Source organism: Rhodnius prolixus, unplaced genomic scaffold (genome assembly GCF_049639745.1).
Source record: "Rhodnius prolixus isolate KJV_2025 unplaced genomic scaffold, Rpr scaffold_15, whole genome shotgun sequence".
Lineage (NCBI taxonomy): Eukaryota > Metazoa > Arthropoda > Insecta > Hemiptera > Reduviidae > Rhodnius > Rhodnius prolixus.
This window is the reverse complement of record NW_027411605.1, coordinates 2,159,018-2,171,910: the sequence shown is the minus strand read 5'-3', so window position 1 is coordinate 2,171,910 and position 12,893 is coordinate 2,159,018. Positions and strand designations below refer to the sequence as shown.

At 33.5% G+C, this 12,893-nt stretch overlaps 1 protein-coding gene across 2 annotated transcripts in view; it reads left to right on the top strand.

Annotated features, from left to right (window-relative positions):
• The window catches only part of Snoo (Sno oncogene), a 285,848-nt gene that overhangs the window by 82,081 nt on the left and 190,874 nt on the right, over positions 1–12,893 (top strand). The window lies entirely within an intron of this gene.

The following is a 12,893-nucleotide window of genomic DNA, read 5'->3' as shown; positions in this document are numbered from 1 at the left end:
TAATTTGGCACTTTAATTAATCATATGAAAAGGAAAAATGTTAGTTCGTAACTATTTTTTTGTTTTTCTTTTCGTGAAAATTCGTTACAGAATAATTCTAAAGGAGGTTAGAAGTTAGTATGCCTCTAAAGTTCCCAATTTCACTGATTTCATAAGCTTGTACCACCCTATTATTAGTAAAAATTCCAAGTTTTTGTAAGAATTAATTTTTAATTTGAAGTGAAATCTCTGTACCGGAATTGTGAACCTCTTGGAACCGTCTTCTAATTGCAGTTTTTCCGGTTTTTCGTTTGTAAATTCTTTTCCTGAAATAGTTATTTATTTAATAAGTGTGGAAAGTAGTACTTTTCCTAACACGAGGCAGGGTTTGCACACACGAGCGAGCGAGCGAAGCGAGGCAAGTGCAAATCGCCAAGTGTGAGGAAAATACTTTACACTCGAGTTAAATATTATAGTTTTTCTGCAACCATTAGGGTTATTAACTAAAATAAAAAACTAAACAGGAATCACTAGAATCCATTTTAAATTTCTATAAGGTAACACTATAACCTTTTTAACTGTTATAATTATTTATTAAAGTATTATTTTTATTTCTATATTCCTTTCAATTTTTATTTTATTTTTTAATATTCGTTTTTTAATTATTTAAATAAAATAAATTTAAATAAGCTTATTAAAGTTTTACAGAAAATATTTAATAACAAAACTTCTTATATCAAGGAAGCACAATAAAGTTTTTCCACTCACTAGTGAGGAAAGTGACACTAATGGGAATTTTTCCCCACTAGTTAGGTAAAGTTGGGCATTACTCAGCTGATTTTAATTGATTAATGAGAACATTACTACATGGTTGCAGAAAAATAGATTTGGGGGGGTGGTGGAAAGTATTCCAAAATTTTTACGTTACCTCCTTCCTATGTTTATATTTGAAGTTTTATAGTTCAATTTGGAAACTGCTAGTAAGAGATATTTGTATGGATGCTGCTGACGTAATATTTCTGTCTTGTTCTTAACTTCCGCCAGCCATGCCAAAGCCGTTGACATCCTAGTTTGAAAGCATATATAATTATGTACTTCTCTCTTTCTCTCTGCAACATTGTATTTATGATATATGCATCGTGCAACTGTTTATTTAATCTGGCATGCACCAACATTTGCATTAACCCCCTCCTATATCTCTCACCGTCTCTTTTGCTACATGCTTTTAAAATTATCCCGTTTAGCCAATAAATTACTTATTAGGGACAAGTGCCAACTGTATTTATTCTTTTCTCAGATTTTATAAATCTTCTTAAAATTATTTTTTTTTGTATATTTTTAACTATTTTTGATATAATAAATTTGTTTAGTCAAATTTGAACTTATCTTTTGTTTAATTTCCTCAATTAGTTTTTGGCCAAAAGATTTGATGTTTTCTTAGCTCAATTTAAATAATTTAATGATGCCAGTAAATTGTGTTTATATAGAAGAGTGTATCGGCTTCTTAATTTGGGTACTAAATCACACGATATTAATACACCATCTTGGGTTCATAGATTTCTGAAAACCATTGCTTTTATTTAATAATTTAGAGAATATTCTTATGTTTTACAATAGTTGCTATTTGCGATTTCTCTTACACTTCCTGTGAAAAGGAGGAAGTATTGAGATCGTCCATATTTTCTAATTGCGAATTTTCTCCGGAGAAACAAGTTTAAGAGATCTACTGAGTACGAGAAAAATGGTTTTTTACGAATGAGTGATTACTTATTTCCATACAGAGACTCGAGAAAGTTTTTTCTTTTATGGTGAGGGGAGGGAAATTCAGCCAACTTTACTGCACAGATTTCCCAAAGTTTTCCCAACGAATCCAACCGATTGTCTATTGAACTTATTGTAATAAATGTTAAATGTTACTTGTTGTTCATTCTTTTTGGTGACTGATTCATAGTTTCGATAGGATGAAAAAATAAATGACAGTTTCAGTCGTGATACATTTATTCTGCCGAGCTTTCGACCTAGGGTGACTAGGTCATCCTCAGGGCTAGTTTACAAAGTAATATTTTTACATTACAGGGTTGGCGTGTCTTCTGGGTCCATGAACAGACAAGACAGAAGACACACCAACCCTGTAATGTAAAAATATTACTTTGTAAACTAGCCCTAAGGATGACCTAGTCACCCTAGGTCGAAAGCTCGGCAGAATAAATGTATCACGACTGAAATGGCAATTATTTTTTCATCCTATTGTTAAATGTTACGTAAATCGTGTTTGAAGACAGCTGATATCGGGGAGAGCTTGAATTAGGCTTCCCTGTATTATTTTGTAATTAAAGTAAAGTAACCGCCTATTTTTTTCAGGCGGGGCTTAACGCTTAACTACCAATTATGTCGTGGATAGGAACGGAAGCACATATTTTACAATAAAAATTTTTTTTTGAAACAAATAAAAAGTAGTCATACGCGGGATTCGATCAGGCGATCTCTCACTCACATAGCCACGTTCTTGACCACTAGACCACCCGTTTATATTTTAATAATTAAATATGGTTGAATAGTTCCAAGATTAAAGAGAATGTGTGTGTGTGTGTGTGTGTTTGTGTGTTAGAACGTTGAGAATAGGCAGTAAGAGAAAGTCGTCTGAGTGTGCGCACTAGATCTGTTTTAATTATAATTAATTGTAGATAGAATAGATAGATGTTAACGGAAAAGTATTTATATAAAGTAAATAAAAAATAAATAAATAAATTAAATGCAAATTATAACAATTTATTTGTATCTTATTTATTAAAAAGAACAGTTAACTGTAGATGAAAGTTTGTACATCAGTTTGTAAGTTTCACGATTTATGGGCGTCTAGTTGCAAATATTTTTGCGTAGGTTGAACTTCTTTTTTTCTTTTTTCCAGACCCTTGGAATTCTGGAGTGTTGTGGAGTTGTTATTATAGCAGGATTTCTTTTTTTAAATTTATTGTTGCAAGTTTTTTTGGGGGGGATATTCTGGGGAGATAAGAAATTGCTTTGATTAAGTTGTGAAGAGGAGTTGGTGGATAGTTGATAAGTGTTTTAAGGATTGTGTGGGACTTGCTCGATTCCTGGGGAATGAGAAGGATATCATCCTCCAGATTTTTGTTTCTCCCATTATTCCTAACTAGTCTACTGACGTATCATTGTGAATATTCCCAAAAACTCGCTTACCAAGCCAGTCTTGCATCTCTTACCCATTCCTTACCGGTATTCCGATACTCCTGTTTCCCCGAAGGATTCATTTTCTCACCCCCCTTATTGGGCCATCTATTTGCCTGCTCTCTTCTGAAGAGTCTATCTGAGTGTTCCTTTTTTCAATTCTCTTTTCTATCCTAGTATTCCTTCCAATCACAATTACAGGGAGAAAAGATTTATTTCCAATTTCAGACATAATTTTATTAATTTAATTTTCGACTAGTCAATAAATGAAGGGCGAATGGACAATAATCTTCATTATTATTGATATTATTATTATTATTGATATTATTAGACCTGCGAAGCTAATATGTATTGTGGTACTGGGTTTGATTCCCGGTCTTAGGCCTAGGATTTTATTTAATGGTTAATAAAAGAAATTAACAGTAAAGTATGTTTGCTAGTCGCCTCCGTCCACGACACCTAAATTGGTAGTTGGACGTTAAGCCCACCTGACGAAAATAGGCGATTACTTTACTTTAATTTTACTCATTGATATTATTATTTTTAAAGATTTCAGGCGCATCAACATCTAAGGTTATTGGCGCCCTGAGCTCTTTCAGTGTTCATTAAAAGTGACTGTTATTCCAGTTAAAGACGGAAGTTATCTTTTTTTTTATTTCCATCATTTAAAACATTAATAGTATTATGCACAATGTGTGGGATTGTATCGTGAAATTGTGTGTGTAAGTGTATGTGTAAAATTTTTCGCATTAAATTACACGGTTGCATCATTACTAGGCCATTAGTGTGTATGCACTTTATAGACCAAGGTCATCAGTTTTTTTTTTACAGTCGTGCAACTGTTTATTAAGAACACAAAACAGGAACTGCATTGATCCACCTGCATTAAGTTTTAATTTAAATAATTGGCAAGGCTGTGGCTTCCTTTGAAATCGTTTCAGGGGCTTTGGGGGGTTATAGGGAAAAATATCTTCACCATAGTCTGCGTAATATTCGATATTGTATAATTAAATTTAACCCTAATATTATGGGGTAATATGTAATACATATGGATAAATTATTACCCTATATTAATTTCCCTTCATATTAACAGGTTGTATTTAGTTGAAATAGATATGCATATGGCGTGGTAATATATGGCACAATTAGCAATGGACGACATTCGAGGGCAATATGTGCGCAGCATTAAATTGGGAATATAATCAATTCCCTTAGGCTGCTACCATTTTTTGAATGTATTATAGGGGGAAAAAATATGTGTAGCCTCAAACTATTGGCCCCCCCAAACAAAAATTTGAAATAGAATTTCCACCGGAAAAACAATTTCCTTTGGTCCACTGAATACGAAGAAGTTTTGTTGTTTTCTTTGACCAGTATACCCAAAAAGAGAAAAGTGGCTAGAATGATCAAATTTTAGATGAAAATATTGCTTTTTGATACCGATAGTTGGTCGAAATGTTTTTCTTTCGGAAGTGATATTTTATTGATTCGATTTTTCTCGCTTTTTTTTCGAGACCAGCCCTTAGAATGAGGCTAAACATTTATTTCAAAATCAATTTAAATCAATTCCGATCCTCTTATCGCTACACGAGCTCTACAAACACACACATAAACCACTTACAGGACTGGCTTTTCAAATGGAAATGAAATCAAAATTTATAATATTTACTCTCAGACGGAAAAATCCTACCTGCCATCATCTTGAACGAAACTCCTGTACCAACTGTGGACAAAGTACGCTACCTTGGACTGTATCTAGAAGCAAACGGTTGACATGGAATGCCCCCATACTAGACTGAAAAGACAAGAAACTAACCAACTCTACATAACTTCTCGCCAGACTACTTGACAAACGTTCGAAACTTAACCTACATAACAAAAAAAACTCTTATATCTACTGTTAACAGCGACCTATTTGGTCATAAGGCCCATCGAAGTATGGGAGAGATCGACTAAGCGTTCCAACTCACTACGCCTCCAGGTACATTACAGTCAAAAAATACTTTGCAAAACTATTTAACGCTCCGTTCTATGTATCTAACCTCACACTATCCATAATGATCCTTCAAAATCCCTTTCATTTACAGATCTTGCTAACACTCAATTTCTCAAATTTCAATCCACTCTACAGCAGCTCATCCTAACCCTCTCATACGAACCACCTATCTTCCTCCACATTACCAGAGTAATCCTCTAAGGAGATTGAAGAGAACATGGCCTCTCGTGATCTACTCTTATCGTGAGAGCAAAGCACGTTACTGGAGTGGCACCACTGGGTGCCTTCTCCACTCATGATATTTTTTTATCATATTTACTTGTTGCAACAACCGTTGCAGTGGTAAAATCCAATAAAAGATTTTTTTAAAAGAAAATCAATTTAAACTAATTGAATAATTAAAAATTTTCTGAACAAATAGTGCAAACCCACGATTAGTACCGCTACAATATCATATATAAAGAGAGCCTACATTCAAGGCGATGCTAGCGCTCCTAGCATAATGACGTAATAATATTGACTTGAGTGTGTGACGTTTATGTTATGGTTACTACATGTTATAACATGTTCAAGAGTGTAAGTAACTGTTCAAATTTGCCTAATATTATTCTAGGTTTATTAGCCAATTAGGTAAATTATATGAGAGAATGTCGAGTCTTGTTTATGCAATCCGTGAATACACACGTGAATTGATGGTTTGCAAAACCTCTTTACGCCCGGAGAATTCTTTTCTTTGGTATCTTTCTTTTGTTGTTAAATCGTAATTTATATGGATAATAATTTGTGGTAAATTTGTGTTGGCCTCTCCATTCTCTCTCCCTCTCTCTCTCAGCTTTCATGAATTTGATCTCTGTCATGCCTCTGTGGTGGAGATCTCGTACAATATGCTTGCAAGATACCGCTGTCTTAGGCTAGCACATTAAGGAGCCTTTATGGACCTGAATAATTGCCTACCTAAAAGGAAAAGATCAATAAGAAGTAAGAGAAATGTGGAAAAATAAAAACAATGTTTGGAAAATTTTTAGCTTTAGAAAATTTTTAGAAAATTCGTTATGATTTTTATATGTATTTCATTATTTATTATTTTTTTGTATGTGAAAATAACATAGGGTGTGTGTGTGTGTGTGTGTATGAAAGAGAAAATTGAAAATTGGACGGTGAAAAATTATTTTATTTTTTTTTTCTTGTTCAAAGGAAAAGTTTTTTAAATTGATTTTCAACAGATATATGTATGGAAAAACACTTTTCTTTATTCTCTCACTCTCTTTCTTTTATAGGAAATAAATAATTGAACATTTCTATTTCGGGAAAATCGTTTCGTATCTATCTTAGATGTTGTTTTTCTTTTTGGAAAGCTAAAAATGTTTTTCCCACCTACCTCTCTTTTAAAATATATATATATATATTACTGAATGAAAAAGAAAAAGGCTTTAACTTTTCTATTTAAAGAAAAATTCAATTTTCTATAGGTATACCCTTATATATATAGATTGTAAGTTAGAAAAGCTAAGTAATATTCTTTCAAAATATGCTTTATGTGGGGTTCCCAAAGTATTTTCTCATGTTTCTTTGGGAAAACTAAATAATTACATTCTAGATCAAGTTTTTTTTTTTCCTTTCATACCTTTAATATTCGTTTAAAGGAAAATTTTGCCCTATTTTCTTCTTTTTCTATTGAAAAATTTACAGTAAGAGAAAATAGTGTGAGTAGTTTACAATAAATTTTTATTAAAATAAATAAATAAATAAAAATGAGCCTGTATTAAAGTCGATTGTATTTGTTTTGTTTTAAATCTTTGTAGTTCGCCTGCTTATAATCTTCGCCCTCCAGCATCTTTGGGTTATTTCCAAATTTCTTGTCATGCTTAGCCGCACACAGTTTACTTTCATTTATTACATCGTGCTCCTTTATTGGGAGCTCCTTCTCAGGGCTATTCATAGTTTCTCTCCTGCATGGTGCTCATTTATTTTGTTTATTCTTTAATCAAACTAAAAATGGTATTAAAATACTTTTTTTTCTTTTAATTTATTTATTCTTTTTAGTTTTTGATACATTAAAATAGAATACGAGGGTCGTTTGAAAAGTCCGTGCAAAGTCAGAGAGATAGCACCACTGGCGCGTATCGAGGTTATGTTTAGTTAGTAGCATCACTTGGAAGAACACACACCAAGTTTCAGCCAGATCGGTCTATTTCTTTGTGTTTGGCATTCGTTTGAATCGAGGAAGTCGAGTGATTTTCAAAAAATGGACGAAAAAGAATTTCGTGTGTTGATTAAACACTACTTTATGAAAGGCAAAACGCCTGAGGAGACTAAAGAGAAGCTTGATAAACATTATGGTGACTCTGCACCTTCGATTAGAACAGTTTATAAGTGGTTTCAAAATTTTCGGAGTGGCCATATGGGCACAAGTGACGCTGAACGTTCTGGACGCCCTGTTGAGGTTACTACTCCAGAAATCATTGATAAAATCCATGATATGGTGATGGATGACAGAAGAGTGAAGGTGCGTGAGATTGCTAGTGCTGTGGGCATCTCGAATGAACGGGTACATAATATCAACATTTGGACATGACAAAGCTATCCGCAAGATGGGTGCCGCGATTGCTCACGCTTGACCAAAAACGAAATCGTGTGAAGTGTTGCAAGGACGGTTTGCAGCTGTTCCAGAATAATCCGCAGGACTTTAAGCGTCGTTTCGTCACTGTGGATGAAACATGGATACATCACTACACTCCTGAGAACCAAGAACAATCTAAACAATGGGTTACCAATGGGGGAATCTGCGCCAAAAAAGGCGAAAACCGTTCCTTCGGCCGGAAAGATTATGGCGACTGTCTTTTGGGATTCGCAAGGAATAATCCTCATCGACTATCTGGAAAAGGGTAAAACTATTACAGGTGCATATTATTCATCGTTATTGGACCGTTTGAAAACCGAGCTGCAAGAAAAACGCCCACGATTGGCCCACAAAAAAGTCCTTTTCCATCACGACAACGCACCAGCTCACACCTCAGCAGTTGTGGTCGCAAAATTAATGGAAATAGGGTTCCAACTCATTTCACATCCCCTCCCCTATTCTCCAGACTTGGCTCCCTCGGACTACTATTTGTTCCCCAATATGAAGAAATGGCTGGCGGGAAAAAGATTTTATTCAAACGAGGAGGTGATTGCAGAAACGAATGGCTATTTTTCAGACTTGGACAAATCCTATTATTCGGAAGGGATCAACAAACTAGAGCAGCGTTGGACGAAGTATATAAGCCTAAAAGGAGACTATGTTGAAAAATAAAAAAGGTTTACCCCCAAAAAATTAAGTAGTTTTTATTTTTGCACGGACTTTTCAAACGACCCTCGTATTCCGTTAAAGTTGCCATTTTTTTTGTGTCCATTATTGGGTTTTTTAAAAATAGGCTTTGGATTTTTATTTCTTTAAATCAGTGTCGGACCTTTAAAAATTTATTAATGAAATCTACTGATTTTAAAGTGATAGCAATAGTTTTGGAAAAAATTCCACAATTTCGATGGACCTATTTTCCTTCATTTTGATATTCTAGATAAACTAATTCTGTTTTATAGAGATCTTTACCATTATTTAGAAAACTCAATTTAGAATATCTCCACTCTCTCTCTTCAGATCTTTCCAGCCATTTTATATGTAATGTAAATCTTAAGAGTTGTTGCACACTGAAACTTATCTCAAGAACATCCCAGCTTCTTCTTGTAACAACTTAAAAGCTTTTTAAAGTTCCAATTTTTGCACAATTTCTTATTTTCTTCTTCTTAGCTCATTCGGTACGACTTAATTCCAAGTTTTATTAATAACGGTATACAGGGTGTTCATTTTAAGACCGGCACAAAATGCATTTCATGCTTGAAACGGTAAGATCTGAGGTAGAGGAAAAATTTGTTGCCCGACGCCTCCTAGTTTCAGAATATGTGACTTGATTTTGTGATTTCTGCCCGCATACGCGGCTGACGTGCGTCCAAAAGTAAGGGTTCTGCAGTTGACCCCCCACCATTTTCATTTACACAGTTTTAAAGAGTATACAAAGTAATGAAGGAAACCGGAAACCGCAATTAGATATCTTTAAAATTAAAGGCACTAGGCCATTTCAAAATATTGGATATTTATTAACCAATATTTCAATTTTTTAACTTGTTATCAAAGAGAAAGAAGAGCACGTGATAGACCATTTTTATGTATTTTTTCATCCCCTTTCTACTAAAAATATTGCCAAGGCAGTAAAGCTAGTATTTTTCTTAATATCGGGAAATAAGTCGTTTTCCGAGTGATTTTTCTAAGAAAATCCAAAAACATATTTAAGTGATTAATATCTTTCATGTAAAGGATCAAAATTATTCCTTAATTTATCAAATAATGCACAATTTTTTTTGGTAATTAAACGCAACTCTCCCAAAATTACCAAATAATTATTAAACCTTCTTGTTTGTAACAGATGTAAAATTAATTTTTAGCCATTTTGTGTATGCTTGAGAACATCTAAAAGCTCTTAACATTTGATTTTTCTAAAAGAAATCACTCGGAAAACTACTTATTTCCCGATATTAAGAAAAATACTAGCTTTACTGCCTTGGCAATATTTTCAGTAGAAAGGGGATGAAAAAATACATAAAAATGACCTATGGCGTGCTCTTCTTTCTCTTTGATAACAAGTTAAAAAATTGAACTATGATTAATAAATATCCAATATTTTGAAATGGCCTAGCACCTTTAATTTTAAAGATATCTAATTGTAGTTTCCGGTTTCTTTCATTACTTTTTATACTCTTTAATACTATGTATATGAAAATGGGGGTCATCTGCGGAACCCTCACTTTTGGTCGCGCGTCAGCCGCGTATGCGGGCAGGAAACTAAAATCAAGTCATATATTCTGAAACTAGAGGTGACTGGCAACAAATTTTCCCTCTACAATTTTTTTGCTCAGATTAACCGTTAAAGCATGAAATGGATTTGAGCCGTCTTAAAATGGAACTCCCTGAATAATAAAGTATATAATGCCAATTATATAATTATTTCTGCAATCAAGATTTTTAATTAAATATCATTGGCTAATGAAAAAAATGTTTTTTTTTCATTCTAAATTTAATTAAAAATTACGGTTATTTAAATTCATTATTGTAACCTATTTTTAAAAGTCTGTTTTGTATTGCATATATATATATGTGTTTGTATGTGAATGCGTAGTATGTTATTTTTCAAATGATAACCTCAAAAAACTGTTTCTCTGATAACACTATTCCAATACACAGGCGTGTTATTTATCTTTGTCCTTCTTTTTCAGCCTTTTATGAATGGATTATTGTGTTGTTCCTTACTGGTTGGCAGGAATTTACGTTTTTGTGTTTGTGTTTGCCTTATTTTTACTACTGGTTAGTTGAATTACAGCGTTAACCCTGCTTTGAGGGGGCTAGGGGGCCCTAAATGGGCTGCTGTACTATCAAGAAAGTATCAATCAGCTACTCTCTATTTCGAAATCACCATCTTCATTCATAATCTTTAAAATCGCTAGCCAAAGAAATCGATTAAAAGTATTGTGAAACAGAAATTCTACGATAAAATGCGTACAAATTTACTTTTGTGTATTTTCTGATACATTATATACAGCGTGCTATTTTTTTCCTTTTCTAAATAAAAAAGTCATTATCAACTTTAGCAAACATATTTCCGGAATTGACAGTCAAGGTTGACAGTGTCACCTGCTCCACTACCCCCTCCACAACCTCCTGTAAGTTGCATAAACGTGCCTTGCAGTTTATAACGTTGGCTGATTATCAAATCTCACTCGAAAGTTGTGACCTCCTCCATTATCAACGCTCATTACTCGTAACTTATAACTAGGGAACGGATTCGTATGTATTTACATATTTTTTTCTAGGCAATTTACAGACGTTTTTCAACTAGAAGTATTCATACTGACACTTTTTAAGCCGTTTGAGTCTACTTTTATTTCACATATTTCCACATATTTGGATGTTATCGCATATTTATACATATTTGATTAAAATAAATAAATATTTCTACATATTTAATAAAAATATGTACATATTTTTCATTTTGGGCATATTTTCACAATTGGGAGGTGGTTGACAGGAACTGTGAACCACAGACTGTGAATCACAGTGGTTAAAAAAGTGTTCTTAAATGCACCAAGTCGCATTAAAATGCTAAAAGATCTCTATCCAGACTTGTGCCTTCCACCAGAACCAATATTGACAAGATGGGGTACTTGGCTGGAAGCAGTATTTAGTATTAGCAGTATTTAACTAAAATATGCATTTATTTTCGTCAATTATGTGGAAAATATGTGATTTTCTTAAAATATTTTCTGGAATATTTAAGTAAAATGGACATTTTGGGGGGGGGGGACAAGTTATAATTATTTATACAAGAAAAGAACATTTTTACAATTTATAATAATTTATTAGGAACAAAATAATTTGTTTTTACAAGTTATAATGATTTATACAACAAAGAACATTTTTACTATTTATAAAAAGATGTGTTAAATTTTCAATTTTGAAAACTTCACTCTTCGAAATTGTTTGCAACCTCATGAAATTTCAAATGTTGGAACGTAAAGTGACGACGATCTGGGCGTAAGATGGACTTGTAACGACTAGAATCCTTTGAAATGAGGATTTTTAAGTTTGTGGAAAGGAATATCTGCTCTAACCAAAGCCCGACACAGATCTGTACTCAGAGTAGACTTACTTGATGATGGAGATGTAAGGAAGGCTTGATAGGACGTCCTCTCTTTCTTTCAGTTTTTATTCTCTATGTGCGATCCGGTGTCAATATGTTGGGTGACTTGGGAACGTTGAGAGCGCTTGTCACAAGCTGTGCAGTACAAAATGTCTCCATCACTTCGAAAAAGTTCTGCTGGAAACTCGCGAAGATATTTAGCAACCAGTTGTTTGTTTGAGGCTGATGTTCTTGGCACTTCACCCAAAAAAGAATACACTAAGTGACCGAACGAAATGAATTGGACACTTCAACGAACGAACTGAAAGAACAGACAACTTCAAAGAACTAACAAGTGCCCGTCACTGTTTAGCAGCATTCTGTGTAAATTACAATAACCATTGTATCCACTGTGATTCACAGCCCTACAGTCTGTGGTTCACAGTTCCTGTCAACCACCTCCCAATTATGAAAATATGCCCAAAATGAAAAATATGAAAAAATATGTACATATTTTGATTAAATATGTAGAAATATTTATTTATTTTAATCAAATATGTATAAATATGCGATAACATCCAAATATGTGGAAATATGTGAAATAAAAGTAGACACAAACGGCTTAAAAAGTGTCAGTATGAATACTTCTAGTTGAAAAACGTCTGTAAATTGCCTAGAAAAAAATATGTAAATACATACGAATCCGTTCCCTACTTATAACAAACTAACTCAATTGCAGAAATCATCTGCATCAAAGTGAATCACTATAATAACGAATAATGTTTTCACTTTTTTACCCTTAATGTTAAAATTTAATTTTTGATGAGGTTGGTGGTATTTGGCTTTAAAACCTACCTTTAAATATGGAAGTTACCTTTCTTTTATCACAGTACGCATTGAGGTTCTCTTTAACGAGAGAACACTGTACGGTGGCCAATAATCTAGTGTTATTCAGTTGAGGCTCGAGCTGAAGTCTTCGACTCTGTTGAGCTTTCAGAGCTCGAGCCTTATATCCCTCAAAGCTC